This window comes from Neodiprion virginianus, chromosome 1, assembly GCF_021901495.1.
Source record: "Neodiprion virginianus isolate iyNeoVirg1 chromosome 1, iyNeoVirg1.1, whole genome shotgun sequence".
Taxonomy (NCBI): Eukaryota; Metazoa; Arthropoda; class Insecta; order Hymenoptera; family Diprionidae; genus Neodiprion; species Neodiprion virginianus.
Window position 1 is genome coordinate 21,332,867 of NC_060877.1, and position 14,685 is coordinate 21,347,551.

The window sequence follows — 14,685 nt, forward strand, 5'->3', positions numbered from 1 at the left end:
TCAAGATCGTCCGGTAGAGACGAGGAACGCGTGACTCTCGTGCTCGACTCCGAGTCGATGTCGTGGATTGGTTTATATCAGTGTTGAGGTCCCGCGCGAAGAGAAACGTCAAGAATCCGTTGCTCGGGATTCGAGGTTTTTTCAAACGTGCTTCGCGAGTGCAACGACGAGTGAAGCTAGGACCGTCTGCGATTGTCCGCGGCCCGTTGATCAACATTCAAATCTAATTATAAAACTTTGACGCACCGCGATCTTTGACCCCCTCAGTCTCACTCTCGTGTTGACGTTTAATCATTGCTCGAACAAACGTAAATTCAAACTCAACTTAGAGACGCTATCTGTAGACGGCATACCAACTTTGTACTCTCTTGCACCAACCGTCCGTCGGCCACAAGCGTTCTTATCTACTTAACAAACTTCAACATCGACTTTTGACTGCCTGCGTTTCCACGCTGCCGATTACGCCGCTCACGTTTTCAGAATCAGTGATCACTCGGGCCAACTCAACGTCGTACGCTTCTTGGTGAGTCTCGAAGCTTGTTCTCTAATCACTTAATAAATGGTTTTGTCAAGCAAACTTGGTGCGCGTACGAATCACATGCCCGCATACCGGTCTTACGGTGAAGTAAAGACTATCGAAACTGATTAGAATTAAATTGGACACGATTGGTTTAATTGGTGAGTAGAGAATTTAGTGGTGGATTATCGCGTTCAAGCTCGCCGTAACGACGAACGATCTTCGTTCGGAACTTCAAACTTTAAATATTCTTATGAAATATTTGTGCACGAAAGGCGATGGAAACTGACAGAAATTGACCGATTCAATCGGTGGATCCCGTCGTAATAACCAACGGAAAATATTCCCGAGTTTAAATTTCTTTCTTTCTGGTATGGAATTTGTCAATAGCACGCTATCATTCTGGACCAAGATAATTGTCAAATGCCAATCCGTGTTTATACTCCATAGACCCCAATGTCAGACGGTACGGGTACCCAATTATCCCACGAATGTTTCAAAGATATTTAAAGAACAGACTACGACAGAAAATTTAAACTATATACTCTCAAAATTATCGACGTTTCTTCGAGCTTGATTTTCTGATTTCACAGAATTACGGTGCTGCACGTTGCAACGAATGCAATGACCTTTTATTCAAGGTAGTTCCCGGTCGAACATCTTGAGAAAACCGGATTGAATAACAAAAAAAAGACATACATAGTATCAGAACTGAAGAAAATGTCTGAACGATTTGCCTTGAACCTGCAAGCGTACTTTGAAAATGAAGTAACAACTTTTGGTTAGTTTCTTCTAGGAGTATTCTGTACAAAAAAAGCGTCAACTTTTTAACAAGAATTTCGGATCACCTTGAAAACCTCCGTTCATAGGAATATGTTTTATCGTAATACCGAGACTGTCTCGTCGAATATCGACATAAATTTCTACCGGGGATAATTAATAAAATTGATACACGAAATTTCTCGGTACGATCACACTAGTTCATTATATACACTCATTTGTACTCAATGTCTACGAATATTTGTACAGAATCCTGTATGAATACACCTGGGTGACATATCTAACAAAAATCACACGCATAAGCAATGTTACAATTAGTTAACCACCGATACAACTGTTGACCGCAACGTCCGCATCAAAACAATTATACTATCCATCGCAACATTTTTTCCAAGTTTTAACTTTGGCCGACTTTGTAAGTCGAAGACAATTTGCACAGCGTGTAAGAATATTATTGCATCTGACGAAGCAACGACGACTCATAGTGCATTATTGTAAAAAAAAAAAGCCGTTCCGCAACACCTTGAAAATTCTTAAGCTCGAGCAACTGCAGCAGCAGCAGCAGCAATGCGTGGAGTCGAGAAATACCTAATGAGATAATTTCACAGACAGTCCATTTATTGTACGTAGGTGTGTCTCACCTTGTGCATAAATCTTCGAACAGCCACGGCTTCCCGATAAGCTTACAATTAGAGTATCAGGTAAACATCGGATAAATCTGAAGCGAAAAAAAAAAAAAAGGAGAGGAGCGTATGGAAACTTTTGTAGATTAGCAACCCATCAGGACGAAGGTGAGTCGGCTGAGTGGTAGATAAGAAATTCCGAGTACAGCGCCTATCTCAATCCCGGAAATCTGTAGAGCGATGCCCTTTCCAGAACTGCAAGCTATGTGCGAACGATCGAGAAACGTTGCGGTGTCGTGTGACGGTGTTCCTTGCACAAGTCGACGTCTTTCTCAAGGTCACGCAGTGCAACGAACCCTTCTCACTTCCACGAACGACCGTTTATTGGAGTCTGGTGAAAAGATGCGACGATCAAGTTGACGAAAATTGTCCAACGCCTATTTTTCCTTTCCGCATGACGTATATTGTGTGCGTGGCACTAGGAGTCCCGTTATACTCACGTGTTCGACGTCAGCCATGACCGCAGGGCATGCTGTTGTGAACCAAGGATTTGAAGTTGGCTGAAGGCTTGAAAGAAATTTAATATTATTATACCTTTCACCTTACGTTTGCTTCAGTGCCGTTCAATTCACAGAACTGTGCGAGTTGACTTTATGTGACGAATTATAGTTGCCCCGGGGACACGTATTCGCGATGAGTGATCAGAGGTTTTAATTCATGGAAAGCCAAACCATTCGATCGATATCTTGACTGATCCAGAAGCTAACGTTATTTCAGCCGGGTTCGTAGGTTCAGATCGAGAATCAGGAGTGTAGTTCCAATATTCCGAGTGCTGGTCATTTGAAAGCCAATAAATTCGATATTCTTCACATTGTCATTTTCTACCTGGATTGGAAACGAAAAACGTTTAAGGCTGAAAATATTGTGAAACATGTTATACAAAGACTTAATTTCTCGAATCTGGTAAAGACGGGGAATTCCTCAGACGTAAATCGTGTACGGTGTGTAAAAAATTCATTCGGTTTATTCAGACGGCATAAATCATGACTCATGTATGCAATAACGAAGCAATACTATTTACAAAACGAAAAACTTAACAGCACCGATTCGCTTCCGACCACAGATAAAGGTATGAGAAGGTCTTTCGTCTCCGTCACATGGTTTTATATAGACAACGAAATTGCGTCAATGCTCAAAGTTTGAGCTGAGACTCGCAAAGCTTTGCCAAAAACGTTTCGTTGCATAGCTTGAGACCAGGAAACGGTATCGCGACGCCGTGCTTTGTTGTTCAAGAAAAGATAAACGGATGAAACTAAAGCCGTAATATTTTTCGAAAAACGTTACTACTGCTGAGGACCGGACGCATCGATTCTACAGTCAGCCAAAAAGGGTTCAGACGAAAGCCGATGAAACGGGTAACAGATTAGAATCGAATATCTGTCTATCAGGTTGAACTTTTATAAAATTCAACGACAGAAGTAACGCGAGCTTGAAATTTATCGAAACATATCAAGTACCCAGTCGACGATGTAGATTCTTCGAAAGGATGTCGTTCCACTGAAATTCGACCCGGTCAACTGCAGTTGCAATTTACAAGTTACAAAGGACCGCGTGACCGATGGATGCATCGGTAATCGAGCTTCGTCGACTTCGTCGAAGTCCGTATAACCCGGCACTAGGAGCCAGGTAGTTTGCAAGGCAAAGTAGAGCAGAGGCACGAAGTTGCACAGGCTGCAGCATGGTGTGAAGTGGAAGGCGTTAGGCGCGAACCGCTGCAATCGAGTCGTTTGACCACGCACGGGCAAGAAGCTCATTATACTGGCAAATTAATTCTATCGGCGAACTTTCCGCGTCGGTGTGACGGCACTGTAGCGTATTATTAGAATGTAGATCAGTATTATAACTGAAGTTGGTAGATCGGCGGTCCGACGAGAGCCTCGATAAGTCGGACATCAATTAGATGAGCTCTGAGAGTCACAGAGACCCGCTTTACTCACTTGCACGCATTCGTTGCGTGCTTCGATACTTGTACCAGCGAGGCTTCGGTCTCCTCGACGGATGACTAATAAAAAGAAAAAAAAAAACAACAACTACGGACAAGAAGTAAATACCCGATGATTACCGACACTCGGCGACTACGGTCCCTAAACTCGTGGAATGTTTGGCTTCGCTCTTGCTCTTCGGTGAACTACGCCGTTATCTAGGCTATTTTAGTCCCGGCCAGCAACTACTGTTCACCCAGGTCAGTTGCAGCCTCACACTTGTTAGGCGTGTACACCATTTCCGTCGGGAAAAATGATATCCTCGTTTTCGTCGACAAGTGTATGTGGCTTTTCACTCGCGGTTTGTACCGTTCTAGATCCGTTCTAAGATGCTTTAAGATCAGGTTAATTTCAACGACGACTCGGTATTTGTCCGTTATGCACTCGAATGCTTGATACCTGCTAAGAAACTATTGGTCCCCGTCCAGTTGGCACATCGCTCATTTCTTTCGCGGTATAAAGCTCTCGACCTCGAGCACAAAAACTGCACCGCACAAGCTGTACGCATTTCGCAAGCTTGCTAAAACTGTCCCCCGCTCAAGTTTAAGGTCTAGTTAGTAAAATTCGTTTGAGATAGACATCTTTCATCTCGAAGAATATCGTCTGGAATGCGTTGAGTAAGTTTATTTGAGAAATTAACGATAGCAATTGTAATTTATCCATGACTGTGCAATTACCCAGAGGCGGTGTGAATATGAAGCTGAAGCTAGCGGTCAGATTAGCGGCTGAACGTGTTAAATTTTTTGGATGTAGAAAAATGCAGTTGAGTTTCATCCTCATAATTTTACGAAAGTATCGAGGGTTCGAGATATTTCACAAGATTTTAATTTTAAGACTTCACTACCTTATTCGAACGAACATTGAAACGTTTGGCTGCTAATTCTGACTGCCAGCTTCAACGTCGTGGCGTAAACTAATTAATAATCAATAAACACCAACGGAACTAAACGAACGCATGCATCCTCTGTATCCATCAGTTTTTCATCCTTCCTTTCAGTCTGGGTTCGTTTAACGTATTTTCTTACTAGTTCTGCAAATTTTTCATGTACTCTTGAACTTGTGACGCAACTCTGCGTGTGTGTGTGCTTTATTCGTGACGTACGAATATACATAATAAGTGTTTTTCTAATTTAATGTATTCGCGTAGCTGATGCAGTTATTAGGAATTACACGTGCTGTAAGTTTACATCACCGGATTCGTAATAACCCAATTCAGGAAGTAAGTGGTAAAAATTTAATTCGAAAGATTTTATGTTTCCTCAAAGCTGGTCGTCAAAGTTTTCCGTCGGAAAACAAAGCACTTACATGTGAATCGTGAAGGTCTAATCAGATCCTGTTTCATTCGGAAATCAAATACGAATTACCAAAATTCCGGGAAATGATATCAAATGTGATAGTCGTTCTGAAACGACGAGAAACATATCTTTGGAATGAAAACAACTTACGTTTAACTTAACGAGTATCACGATCACATGAAAATTCCATATTTTTGTGCCATCTTATCTGAGATTACTTTACAGGAATTAATTTTCTCGTCATTCAGGAATACAACGAACTGCAATTATGGAAAATATCAAATACAGTGGAAGCCTCTAGACAAATTTCCGCGACAGTTATTTCAGCATTCACTGAGAGAAAAATTTGCACATATAGTTGAAAATCTGTATAGTTGAAATATTATAGTCGTGCCGATAATTTTCACGGTGAAATATACTCAAATTATCGTTTGGCGCACTATAAACACAATATCAATTTTACCATATACTTGTAGTTGATGCAAGGACGTCAAAGGTACTATAATAATACTACAATGAACTATATTTTTGTTCTTAATGTTCACCATGTATGGACGTTGATCAGAATTATTTTGGTATCGTGCCGTGAGCTTCGTTCTATAGTCTTCGACAGTACAGAATATAGCGCAATCAACTAACTTATAATAAACTATTTACGGATAAGAATTTGGACCACCCGAGATGATTCATACAATTTTTGGCAGAGTTGAATGCACCATACATAGTTTGACTCGACTTAAATACGGCTAACGCTAATACAGTAATTATTCAGACAAGATCATACGAACATAGTTTCAACAACTATACATACACTGTTGAAAATATTTGAAAATCCACGACACATTTACAGCACAAAAGTGTAGTTGAATTACAAATTTCGTGTTATAAAGTGAATTGCTAAGAATTCTCAATAAATGTGCATTCAAATTTTGTCATTTTGCTTAACTTAGTTGGAAATACGCAAAAGGGTGTTTGAATTTACTTCATTGTGCAGTAAATGCATTAGGTATATTTGTAAATTTCATTTACGGTACTTCGAATTTACTAAACATTCTGCTGAATTCACTTGATAAATGGAATAATATTATTAATCAGTTTTCAGTGACTGTACCAGTCATGCCAGAATGGACCGTACATTGTATTATGAATCAAAGTCTCAGATTCCCGTAAAGTAGTTTAGCGTAGTAGGTAGGGTGCCCGTCTTATAATCCGAACATTGTGAGTGAGAAAAAGGGTTCGAGCCCCGGTTAGGAAAAAATAATGCGCTAGGTTTTAAACGATCCAAAATGCGTTTTCGACGGTTGTAACTACAGATGAGTCGTGAAAATGGTGTCTGCGCTCACGAAAAATCATTGACATGAATTATCTACGAGTTCGTGGTCTATTTTTTTCCATTCCACAGTTTTACTGTACATTTACGATGAAGCTACATAACTCGCATAGTAAAGTTAACAAACTGCAATCTAAAATTTCTGTATTGAATTTCCAAATTATAAACCGAGTAACGATAAGTTTATCACGTTTATCGCGCTAGTGTTTAAATATGGTCACGTCTTCGTTATTGTACCGTTAACCATACAACTTTTGTCATATGTAACGACAAGTTCATAGTTCGGAACAACATAACGCAATAAGTTCCATTAACTATAAATTCGTATTTTTCCCTGAGCACGCTATTCGTTACAGTAAAGTCAATCACATTTTTCTCTGAGTGTTGAATTTGTTGTAACACACGTGAAATTATACCACACGTTATATCAGCCGTTATTGACTGTACAGTGAGAAAAAATTTCAGTTGAGGTTACCGCTAACTAATGGTCAACTATTTTCATTTTTTACCACAATCGAAAAATATTGTTCTAGGTACAAAATAAAAATTAGTTTTGTACCTGTTACCAAAAAGTCTGGTATTCGTTACTATTCTTTCTCGTTATGATCTGTTACTACATTTTCTTGTAACTGTTGCGAAAATTTAATGCTTGTGCAACAATAAATTGATGTTAAATTCTTATTCAATTAAAAAAGTAGAGTAAACCGAAGAAACTGATTTTTCTTTGCAATAACCAAAAAAGGATCGACAATATCGCAAAACGGTTACGCGTACCTCGTTTTTCGTAATTTCAACAATACTCAAACAGTTTTTTCAACGATACCTGTTTTACTGAATTTTTCTAGTTACTATAACAAATGAAATTTTTCTCAGTGTACAATAATTTGAATCAAATGAAGAACTAGAATTCGCGGAACCGTATCAACTTCCTTTCCTTTTTCCTAACTTCTATAATTCTGGCTATCTCCATCGTTTCAATATCTCTCCACTCTCCTACTTCATTTTCGCCAATTTCGTTGTTCGCGTCTCTGCAAGTCAGCAAAGATTTTCTTTTTGTCCTTTATACTGTAATTATTATCATTTGCTATTCACACCAAATAGCGAAGGTCGGAACAGGCGCAGTCACATACGAATTGTACACACACACACACACGGCTAGTTTCATAAATAGCGGACTGGTATTCAAATGTGATTCAAATTTCCCGCCTAATGGGCTCGTTCGCGTTTCCGTTTCCGTTTCGCGCGTACAAAAGAACCACCGCGTGTCCGCCCGTCCTAGAAGGAGTTAATCTTTGCCGTTGCCGAACGCGGGTTATTTATGTCGTTGGACACAAGATGTTCATACACTGCCAACGCGTCCCACTCTGCACGAAATCATTCTGGGCGCTGTTTTGGTACCGAGGAGGCAGGAACCGAGCCAAGTCGCCGAGAGAATATCAAAGTACAATCAATTGATTCATATTCATCGTCGCTGGATTGTATTCGAGAGAGAATAATACCGGAAACGGAACCAAAAAGAGATGAAAATGGGGGGGAAAGAAAATGAACGAGCGAATCTCGATTTCAATTTCAAATGCTCAGTTATTCTGCTGCTCCCTATATTCCTTGCAGTGCTGTGAGATTAATCGATTAGTCAGCAGCTTCGATTAGTCGATTACTCGACGGTTTTTATTCACATGCCGATTGACGTGAAGAATTATTGTGAGGCAACTTCCATAAATCGATTGATCGAAACCGTCCATTGATTCATTACGCGAAAAAACTATTCACCGAAATCCTTGATTAATCGATCAATTCGAAAAACGATTATTCGAAAAACTCGATTAATGGTTTAAACGATTAATCGCACAGCACTAATTCCTTGACTCTAATATTTCGCAGAGGCGATATTTGCAATTGCGTGAATCGAACTATAGTAATATCGTTACAGTCGTTGATCGTTTCCGACGATGGATTTTGTATATTGCCCGTGAAATGTGATCTCGTAGGTATAACTTTAATCTGCAAGGCTAGTGATTCGCGTTTTCTTATTCTTACGGTCTCGAATTCTCTGAGGAAAATAATTGCAGTACGAAATTTTCGAAATTTGCTGATAAAGTTCAGCGCATTAATTGGCTACAATTGTAGAACCGCGTGGAATAGATTTCTGGAAAAGATCGTTCTTGTATACGAAGATAATATCAAACTGGTCACGTCTCAAGAAGTCGCTAAGTTCATGCTAAAAGTTTTTCGTAAGTAACATATATCCTCGCAAAATATTTCTTATAGAAAGATTAAAAAACTTTAGGATAATAAATACTAAACTACCGGAAAGTAGTTTCCAACTACAAATTTTCACCTCACATATGATGGCAATATTTATTCTGTATAGTCGGGTGTTGTTCTGCCCCTGAAATCTTTTTCTCAAGAACAGATGGCTGAGAAAAGTTACATTATACAAATTTTTATTGAACATATGTCAAAGCATTCGTCCGAAAGAATTTTCTTTTCCTCCATAACAGCTGATGAGTAGTCATTTTCACATGTAAGGGGGGTTCTGGCTCAATTTGCTTTACCGGCCGAGTATATTCGAGTACTCGGTCGGTAAGGCAGATTGAGCCAGAACCCCCCTTACATATCTACTTATCGAGATGAACAGGACGAGAATATTTAACTTACTAACTTAGAATATCTCTACTTGAACGTCATCCTTGGGAAATTGTCTTTAGTTTTTCAACTCTGCGTAATTTTGCGGGAACAATCTTGAAATATTCTCACACTATTTTATGAATAAAATAATCATATCCAAGTTCAGAGCCATTGAACACGAACCAGCCGTGATATTACGCCCAGATTACTCAGATTTGAAACAAGTCGTGAACTTGAAATTAGAATACAAATTGCAGAGAGCAAAGATGTTAATAACTAAGTATCATGTAATTCACTGGCCATAACCGTGCTGTTTGAATGGAAGGGAAATGAATGAATTTTTTGAGGCAAGATCGCGTGCTCTTGATTAGGGAAAAGCACCGTCATCTATAAGAATGCCACAATGCATTTTATAATAATCGCAACAAAGCACCTCGGTTCTCCTTTTGTTACCTTTTTTAATGCAAGATTTTCCACGATACCCATAACCCTTTTTCTCAGACGTTGCACAACGTCCTGTAGAATTTGTCTGCATCCTCGATTTTCGGTCTGACGACGTTTTCAACACTTCGCTTTTGCCAAACTTGAGTAACAATCGATACCGCAGTTCTTTACTTTACGCAAACCGAATCCAGTTGCCTGAAACACAAAGTGACGATGAAATAGATCAGCGAGTTGCAGGCCGATAAAAGCCATTTGTGATACAGTTTGAGACTCGTAGAAAGTGAACCATGCGCTAGAATTGCATATCGTGCAGTTTTAGTAATAACTAGAAGCCAAGCTAACGAGTAATCAGATCATGCTAAAAGTTGTCCTGCAGATTTCGAAACCATAATTTGACCCGCGTAAATCGAACGTGGTGAATTTTTAAAGATAATTTTCACAACCGCAGCCGACTGATAATTTCAACGTTCGTTCGGACATTAAGTGGTGGTTCTACCTATAATTGCCAAAAATCAAAAGGTTACGTTGATAATTATACCGCAATAATGATAACCAGGAGACATCGTTCTTTAACCAATCATCACGTCACGAAGATTTGCATTTTTATTCCTTGGCTCAGGTGGTACAGAAAAGTCAAGGCTTGCTTTTGTGATAATTGAGAGTTCATTGAGCTGACGAATCGTTTAATTTCGTAGTCCGAAAATTTCAGATTTAAATTGAGTAGAAGTTATGCACGAGTCGATCGTGTATCTGACGCTATGTAATTGCTCCGTAAGATGATGTTGAAATTCGTGATTTTGAAATTTCCTTTCTCTCAGAGAGATAAATCGTCTTGTTTGAATCTAATTGAAGCGAGCTTAATCGCGGTATTCACAAATTAGTTTGATCGTTTCATATTTTTACTCTTCCTTTTTTCTTTCTCTTATTTTTTTCACTTCACGCCAAAATGATGTAGGTGTTTGAATCGCAGTTAACGTTTATAGGAGCAAATAAAATGTCAGATTTTCAGGCTTATACAACAGCATATATCTAGGGACGGTAAAAATAAATGGTGAAAAAGCCTATCTTTCAACGATTCGGGATGTACAAGGATTTCTATCAATAAGAATACTGACGCGTATCGCAAGGCAAGGATATGCGCTCATCCGCTCGCGTCTATCAGCCTTGAGCCTCTCCGCAAGGCGGTTGCAACTTGTGGGACGAGAAAAAAGAAAGTTTTGGGTCAGAATGATGCGGAGAAGATTTTTTGCGGTGAAAAATGTCGCAGGATAAACGCCGCATTAAATAACAAAGACGTGGGCAGGAAGGGAGGAATAAAAACAAACTCAGGACCTCTTGAGCTGCTTTTAACCCTTTTTAAAGTGTACGCAGATATAACGACAACGTGTAAATGGGGTATTTCCTGCTAATTCGACAAATTGTGACCCTACTTATTTCTTGTTTCGTTGGAACGTTTTCAATTGATAATGTAGGAATTCTCAAACGCTGTTATTTCTTTCTTTTGTTTGCGTGAAAATATCTTTGAGTTACGAACGTTCAAACCTTTTTATATGCGAACCTTTTTTATATTCTAAAAAAAATTTGCTGACATTTTGTTCTTTATTAGAATCGTCTAGCATCAGTTCCACGACGCAATGATGTTTTTCATATTTTTTCTCTGGTTTGAAAATAATGGATTATCAAAAATTAACGTTCAACGTTTTTAAATATTAGGTAGCATTTTTATATATTTTCAACTTCATAACGAGGCGGTTGAAATCTTTTTTTTTTTTTAATGCTTGCAAATCTTGAAGACATACAAGTTAAAGTGTATCATATTATGATCGATGAAAATCGTGAAAGTGCCTGAAAAATTAATTTAATAAGTAATCAAATATATCACAAGGCTTCCAGCAAATATCCACGAGATAGCGAATGAGATTTTTGTGAATTCAATCAAAATCTTGATAACATGTTGACGTTACTTTTGAGTGATAAAATTCTTTGGAAATGTAATAAGAAATGATAAAGAGAATAATTCCACCTTGTGCACAATTTCAATGTGCCTTTCGTGGAGTGCAAAATGGTTGTGAATTTTTGTCAGAAATCATTGAATCGTTATACTTTGGTTTTCATCAATCCCTAAAAAATTTCATAAAAAAAAAAGAAAAATACATTTCATTATGGAACTCATCCTCAAATGATGGAAACAAAAACTTACCTTCGTAAGAGTTTTTCGAAAATTTAAAAAATGGTGGAACTCTGAGAAGGACTGAATGTATGTTTAACTCAAGAGTATTTACGTGAAAATAATTTTTTTTCAATAAATGACGGGTGTCAGAGACGCTTTGAAAAGTTTTAGGAATAATAAAAATGGCGAGGATCAAAATCGGACGATTTGGCAATGAATGCACCATATGTAGATGACATACATGTATCACGAGCGGAAAGGAATGGCATGGTTTGTCTTGAAAAACGGTTGTCGATTTATATGTAAGAATTGCAAGAAAAATACGAACATTTTCTTTCTTTTTCTTTCTTCACTTCTCGAACTTTTTTTGCTTGTCTTTACAAGGTATTGTGAAACTGTGCAACAAGAATCAACCATGATGAACAACTATTTTTACAACAGCGAAGCTATTTTTATTCACAGAATATCCGAATCTTTATGAATAATGTATCAATAACAATATTCGTAACTGTTCAGAATCATCTCCCACTGTAAATGTTGCTATAAACAATTGTGAAAATAGTGTCATTTCGGGGTGACAACTATAGGCTTTTTCTTATCAAACTTTTCCTTCTTTATTTCTATGCCTATTGAAAATCTGTTTAGTTCAAAACATGCAATATTCCGTCTTCTGCGAAACAAATTTTGAAAAATAAGTTATTGCCAAAAGGTTTATAATCGTTCAGGTAATTACTTTCGACAGTAGAATTTCGACATGCACAAATAATAAATCGCAATTAATTTTGATACGCTTTGAAGTCACCAATAACAATGATTAACTTTCGAAAATACTATACAAATGTGACGTGACTACAAGTATAATAAAGGGGACAGTCTTCTATGCCAATGATGTATTTAGATGATTTTTTTTTCATAGTAATAATTATTTAATAATTTCAAGTGTTTCACACATGAAAGAGAAGATTTTAAAGTAATACGGGACACTTTTTTTTTCGTTTTTGACGGTACATCTTGCCGGTATGGCCGCCAAAAGTTACCCCTATTTGAATTTGGCTGACATTTTACAAAAAAAAAAAAAAAAAACTTTTGCACCTATCAAGCTGAAATATTTATGACTTATTCTGCATATATGTATATATAGTTTTAGCCTGAAGTACCATCGAAATCATTTATTAATATTTAATCCATTATTTCACCAATTTAAGTTGACAAAAACAAATAGTAAATTTTAAAAGTCCATCATTTAAAATTTTTTTTTAAATCGAATTTACACAATTCAGCTTCAGGCGATAGCAACAAGTGTATTTTTTAATAATCTCTGTCTTTTTCAAATACTTGAAAATTAAGATATCGTTTTAGCCAGATTTAAATAGGGATTTTTTTTCACCATCAAAAACTAACAAAAAAATATTCTCCGACACTTTTTAATTTCCTCTTCTACGTGTAAAAAATTTGAAATTATTAAATAAGTTTTACTATTGTAAAAAAATTATCGAAAAAAGTAATTGAGATTGGAGACTACCCCCTCAATTTCTAGCTCGATTTTTTCATAACTTTTGGTAAAATATCACGGTACAGTTCCTCTTTACAACGAACAGTCTGAAAATCTCGAGAAGCACAATTTACACATTAATATTTTTCTGAATAGCGGACAATATCTTTAGTCCCGAAGATGTCCGCTATTGGGAAGTTTTACTGTATGGCATTCCCTTTTCACTGGTCACGACAGTCTTTGTTTGCAAAATTTTTCTTCAATTCTCTTAGCGACTGAAAAAAATAGTCCCGAAAATACAAATCGAGTAACATTTTTCTAAATCTTCCGCATCACGATTACCTTGAAAAAACCGATGATCAGTTACGAAACAGGTCAGTTTAACATAAGTAAAATACTTCTCGGACGGATGTCTACCAGACGAAAGGTTGGTCCGTGTGTATAATTCAGGAATCATTCCCAAATCGACATGCGTAACAAGACGTTAAATCGGTCTCGGACGCCAAGAACTTGGGCTGACAATATTGGAACACGTGTTATTTTGCCAGACTGCAACGTGTTCGGAGAATAAAATAATGACTCAATTCAGACGGCGCGGGGAGAAAGAAAGAGAGATGCATCTGGCCGTCCACTTTGCGATACGCATATAACGATGATGTGTCGAGTCGCAGGGCGTTTCGTCTGACGCAAGCTTGGATGGAGGGAAAGGAATTTCGGTCCATTCTGCTTGGGTCTAATCGATTGCTTCCACTTGATATTTAAGTAGAAATTTAATTGACCGCCGATCAATGGACGTCGTTCTCAAGATACAAGGCATCTCTGCGACGACGAGTAAATATTTTAATTAGAAAATGTGGGAAACTGGGTTTCACGGTGTTTCGAGAAACAGTCGTTGTAATATCATTCTTATGTAGTTAGCTGACTCACTGAATAAAATATTAGTGTTTATTTGCACATCTGAAGTTCACCGGGGAACCTGCGTCTCACCTTGCAATGCATCCAGACCACGTTCGCCAATATTCGACGAAAAGACACTCACGATGCAATGCGACGTGATCCGGCACTAGTTTAAATACGCTTACACTAAGTAACGTGAGATAGGAACAGGTTACACTTTTCGAAACGTCTCTTTTCACGAACAAATATGACGGTGGTTGATGAAGTTTGAGGCTTTGACATAGAATGTATTGTTGCACCAGCATCAGATTGTAACAATAATTACTAGAGAATATAGTGCCGGAAACCATATTCAAAAAGAATATTAGATTTTTTAGTTACAGCTGTGAAGCACATTTTCATTTTATACCTAAAACTGTATTTTTCGGATATGGTTAGATCTAATGGTATACTTTTTGAGCAGATAG

The 14,685-nt window shown here is 37.8% G+C and overlaps 1 protein-coding gene across 2 annotated transcripts in view; it reads left to right on the forward strand.

Annotated features, from left to right (window-relative positions):
• LOC124299445 (sodium-coupled monocarboxylate transporter 1) overlaps window positions 1-14,685 on the forward strand; it is a 77,184-nt gene continuing 62,499 nt past the window's right edge. Inside the window, exon 1 of one of the 2 annotated variants that reach the window (XM_046752626.1) lies at window positions 1-523. The gene's annotated coding sequence lies outside the window, so the exon portion shown is untranslated. Of the gene's footprint in view, window positions 524-4,477; window positions 4,580-14,685 lie in introns of those variants that run through there. The other variant, XM_046752640.1, reaches the window with a different exon arrangement.